Here is a 6,000-nt window from a genome sequence, read left to right on the forward strand (position 1 = left end):
TGTACCATTATTTCATTGTTCTCAGATCAATCTTACCCTCATTTCTGGATCTGTCCAGCCAGCCCTCTGTGTCCAGATGTTCCAACCCCAAGGGGTCAACTACTGAATAGAAAATAATTCCGTAAAATTTTGTATCTGTACTAAATACATGTTCTTTATTCTCTTTAAATGTTCTTATTTTCTTTATTCTCTAAATAACACAGTATAACAACTATTTCTACAGTTTAGGTAGTATCTACAGTTTAGGTAATATCTAGAGATGATTTAAAGTGTATAGGAGTGTGTATGTAGATTATGAGCAAATACTACACCGCTTGTGTAAAGCAATTTAAACATCTGCAGCCTTTGATATCCACGAGGAACCTTGGAACAGTTCTCCAGATAGTGAGGAATGACCGTGTGCTATGGAAAGGAGCCCTGCAGTTTCTGTTTCCCAGGCCTCTGTACCAGCTGGCTTCTGTCCAGATCCGGGTCCAGATTCATACAAGTGACAATCCCTGACAAGAGAGGAGAGGACAGAAAAGAAAGATACCAGGGTATCTTCCCCCTCCTGCTTTGTGTAGGTGGTATGTCAGGTGCCAAGTGGGCCTTCTCTGTGGTTCCAGTTACTTCCAGAAAGGCTGATACGATTCCAGCTTCTGTTTGGTGACCTCAACTCCCAGTCTCAGGGATAAACCAGTATCTTTCCTGTGCTTCTGGGCCCAGGAAAATGCTTCATGAATATATTAGTAGAATCCAAGATTCTATTTGGGATCTCAGATCTTCCATCAATTGTATGTCCAATTTCCTATTTCAATTCTTCTGATTTCAAATAAGATCAGCTTCTGCTCTTTGGAATGACCCCACCTGACACTTCAAGAAGCTTTATGCCCTCAGGCTTCCCACTGCAGGATCCTAGGAGAGGTAGGGAAGCCTTCACCCCCACATCTATCAACACTGCTCACAGTTGGATCCTGTGATCTGGGCCCAAATGAATGAGGCCCTCTCTTCTTAACACCTCATTCTCCCTGCCCCCAACATTCTAAAATCAAAGACAAATCACTGAGTTTTGTCTTATCTTCTCCTTACTGATCCCGTGTGCCTCCTGTCCTCAGAATCTGATGTCTGTTAGAATTCAGTAAAAAACTAAAACTGTATAAGGAACTCAAATCGTCCATTTTAGAAAAGGCCCTAAACATTAAACTCAAGATGAGGGAAATTTCAGCAGTTATCAAAGGATAAATATTGAGTACAAGGTACACATTTTGAAGCATCTCAGTTCATACTTGGCGAAGGGTTGCCTATTCTAGGATGCAAAGAAAGTGATTAGACTAGCCTGAGTTCTGCAGAGAAGGAATAGAAACAGAAAGACCAAGAAAAGAGGTAAACAGTCCAGCCACTAAGCAGCTTATTGCAAACAAGGCAACATCCTAACTGCTGTATGTGTATTATCTGATTTTACTCTGACATTGTCATCAGGTATGCATGATTCATATATTAATAACTTCAATTGACGTTTACCAAATAGGGGAATAGAAAATAGATCATAGGGAGCTTAAGTTATTCGTCCAAGATTATATATTTGGTGAACAGAGGAGACAGAGGAGCCAGGATTTGAGATAAAACTGCAGCCCCATCACCTCCTGGAAATGAGTTAAATGAAGGAGAAATAGAGTAAGAAGGAATACAAGCCATCATGTTATTAATAACAGACCATAAAACAGCACTTCTATCTTCTCTTTCCTCTTTTTCCCCTGAGGTTTCCTGATTGCCTGCATTTATAGCACACAGTGTGTGTTTGTTCCAGGAAGGGCCAATCACTCAGTGATGAGGACTTTGAGAGCTGAGTGGCTGTAATGGGGAGACAGCATAATTAGCAACAGGGGAGGGATCTGTTCTGTTATCACAGCCTGGCGGTGATATTTTTCAGGCCTGATGACTTTGCAAGGCTGGAGACATGCTTCCTCAGGAAGAGGGAGAGTGACAGAAACATTTCCTCTTTCTGGAGACAGAATTCAGCCAGGGCATGGCCATGTGGGAGGGACTTTGCCAAAAGATAATTTAACCTGTAACTTCACCAATCACTATCCAAAAGCCTAAAATATAGCAGGCACGTTTTTCTTGTCTCAGAATATGATCAGTAGTACATTGAGAGATGTGTGCAGCTTAGTTAGTATGAAAATATCAAGAAAGATACCAAGAAAATTAGTAGTGATAGCAGAAACAAACTTTACTAGAAAACACTAGTATATACACTGCTATAATTCCTAGTATATGTTCTTTCCTAAATTTAAAGATGCTGGGAAGATGCCTTCTTCCAAATCTATCTGGCAAACTAACTATAAACCCAACTCAACTGGCATAAAAAATTTAAATATTGATTAAATAGCCAGTTGCATCTAGAAACTCAAATAATGGCCTCATAATATTCTGGAATCATGGCCTTTCTTTGTGAATTCCTTTCAACAAAGACTCAACCACTACAACCCAAAGTGGCCCAATGGCACTCGCTGTCTCCAGACCAATCCATTACCCTCTTAGCCGTGCACCTGGGCAGAAAGGACCTCCTACACCACCATCATCCTTTACCTCCCAGAGCTCCAGCAAAAGTGCTGGCATTTGCTGTGATTGGATAAACGTAAGTGACATGTTCATCTGGTGGGTCATGTGAGCGACCTGGGATATGGGAGTGCGGTCAGCTCTGCACAAATCACATGACCTGATTGTGAAGAGGAAAGGTCTTCAAGAAACATATGAATGCTTTTACCAGAAGAAGAGACAAGAGATGCTGATCAGAAAACAACTTCCAAGCCGGGCGTGGTGGCGCACGCTTGTAATCCCCGCGCTTGGGAGGCTGAGACAGGAGGATCGCACGGGTTCGAAGCCAGCCTCAGCTACTCAGTGAGGCTTCCAGCAACTTAGTGAGACCCTGTTTCCAAATAAAATATTTTTTTTAAAAAAAGGTCTGGGAGTATAGTCCAGAGGTAGAAAGCCTCTGGGTTCCACTCCCAGTACCACCAAAATAATAATAATAATAATAATAATAATAATAATAATAATAATAATAATAAAATAAAAAATGAAAAGGTATTTGCATTTAAAAAAAAAACTTCCAGTATCCACCAGATGGTCAAAGACACAGATAAAAAATTTTAAATGCATGAAAGAAGAGGCTATATTAGCAGATAATTTGGTGGGGTTAGTTAGAGCAAGGCAGAAAAAGAAAACAAAAGGTATTAAATGGCTCACTGATTTATTCATTCCCTCGTTCATTTATTCATTCATGTGAAAGTCATTTACTTTTTTGAGTCTCTAACAAGACCTGACTCATGTGCATCAAAATTCTTTACCTGTTCAATCAGTTTCAGCAGATACTTCCAACTGAAAGTTAACATTCAATATAAGTTGAGACTTTAAGCTAAACTTTAAGTAACAACTATTTAAAAGGAGTGTTACGGTGCAAAGCAAGTGTTTTAAGTCCTGCTCAAGTGTTTTGCTCATTCCTTCTGGATTTCTTACCCAACACTTAGGTCTAACAATAGTATTCAGCACTCCTTTTAGGAAGGTATCTCCTAAGTGAAGTTGAAATTTTGTCTACCAAGAAGTAAAATTTCTAAATCCCTAAAATGATTTAATACTTTTTAAGAGGTGCTGAAAGATCTAAATCTTCTCAGTGTTTTTCAAACATTTATTTTTAAATGGAGGTAAATATCTCAAGCATGCTTCTTTCAGTGAGTCAAAGAAAATAGGTAACAAAAAAATGGAGCTAAAGAGAAAATACACATCCTCTCTTCGGCATTATTTTTCTTTTTTCTCTTTTAAAGCATCGCTTGTGTCTCCAAACCCCATGCAGCTGAGGGCAGGCATGTGTCTATTTGTTTTGGCACTGCTAGGGTTATTGTATGAGCCACTTTTGCTTGCTGAGTTCAAGGAACAATAAATATTAATAATGAGAAAGGACAGCTTGATGGTCCTGCTTGGTGGAAGTTGGGAGGTCATGTGGCAGTTGACCTCCAACTGGAAAACTCACAGTGCACATCAGCAGTAGAGCTAGAAGTAACGGGCTGCTAGGGAGGAGGCCGGACTTTCTTCTTTTTAATACAAGAGTATTGCTGGACATGGTGGCAGATGCCTGTAATCCCAATACTTGAGAGGTTGAGACGGGAGGATAGCAGTTTTGAGGCCAGCCTTAGCAACTTAGTGAGAGCCTGTTTCAAAATAAAAAATAAAACAGCGCTGGGGTATAGCTCAGAGGTAGAATGGTAGAATGCCTCTGGGTTCAATCCCTAGCATCACACACACACACACACACACACACACACACACACACACACACACACAAGATTTGTAATGCCTCCAAAGAGAAAAGCAGAGAGTGTTCCCTTTTTTCCTGCCCAGACAGAGAGGTTGGCAGTGTGGCACAGTGAGAGTGACAATGCCAGCATGGCCTTAAATTTCCATGGTCAGAAAACTTGGTAGCCTTAGTCAGTCATAGGAAATTAGGTTTAGCTCAACTCATTTCCCCTGGAACACTAATTGAATATCAAATTCATAAGATAGGTAATTTGAGCAATGATTGGGGATTTGAAATGACTTATGATTTTAAAAAGAAACATAAAGCACTCTAGATAAATTTATTGATTTATTTAATTGTGACCATGGCACAGTCTTAGGCAGTTCTTAATGAGAATCCCATTCTTTCAAAATGAAGCATCAAGACTAACAAGGATTTTCCCACAATCCCTTTCAGACTGCCATCAGGCTTCACCCCTCCCTTCGACAGGTTTCTCTAATGAGGTTCCCAATGGGTACTGAGAGTGTTTATTATCCAGACTGCCAGGAGATTGGGGGATCTTCTAATAAGTGACAGAGATGATCAGCATATCCTCGTTATGTGATTGGTGCGATGAATATTTAAACAAGGCACAAATTCAAAGAAACTGCACCTCTGTTCTGACTAAAGATAGATGAGTCTTGCTGTTTCAAATGATAATTTTAAAATATAATTATTTTAAAAATTCACTGGTTTCTAATACATGGCAGGATTCAGTATTTTAAAATAGGCATTTTTTTCCTGGTAAAAATCAGGCAGAAGGGAGGTTTCTCCTGGTAGAAATTGGGCAGGAGGGTGTTATTTCTATGATGGCCCAAAATTAACTCTGCGATTTCACTCTAGAAATGTTTCTAATTTCTTTGGCTCTTCCAAGTTATTCTACACAGGTTTGGAGTTGGAAGGTGATAAAGAAGTCTTTCCTAAAGTTCTGGGAACCTTGCTCAGGTAGAAGAATAATTCAATTTAATAATTCATTAAAGAAAATAAACAATCTTAGAGATAGCATGTTAAGAGGGAGAAGGCTATTAGGGAAATAAGTTACACCAAAGCCAACTGGTGTTAAAAAGTCAGGAAACCTTTTTCCTATAATCTAGGCTGAGACTTGGGCCCATAATGATGATTCAACCTTATTCCGTCAACACAACACTTTATTACCACAGAGACAACCCATAGTCTTCACAAACCATGTGTCAACCTCCAAGAATCAAAACTGTGAAAGAAACTAAAGTTTCAACAAAACTACTTCCTTTGTCTCCTGGGCATAGAGATAAACTACATTTCCCAGCCTCCCTTGCAGGGAGAATATCATGTGACTGAGTTCTAGCCAATGTAGCCAAGCAGAAGTGCTTAATGGCATTTCCATCCATGGCCATTAGAAGAACCTCTTAAGGAACTGCCCAGAGTCCTTCTTTTCTGTCCTCCAAATGTGAAGAGTCTAGCCAAAAAGAAAGAGACTATAAGGAAGAAGAAGACACACTATAACAAAAGCCAGGGTTCCTGAAAGACCATGTGACAGGCCTCCTGCTGGTCAGGAACAACCACACTGTTTCCTGTCTTGAAAATAAACACATGGTAAGCTGCTAAGACTGTTGGTGTTGGTGATGTTTGTTATTGCAAGCTACAGTTACTTACTCTAACCACCTCAACCCACACACAGTTTTTTTTTAAATAGAAAGGACCAATACAAA

Source organism: Muscardinus avellanarius (assembly GCF_963383645.1).
Source record: "Muscardinus avellanarius genome assembly, chromosome: 19".
Classification (NCBI taxonomy): domain Eukaryota; kingdom Metazoa; phylum Chordata; class Mammalia; order Rodentia; family Gliridae; genus Muscardinus; species Muscardinus avellanarius.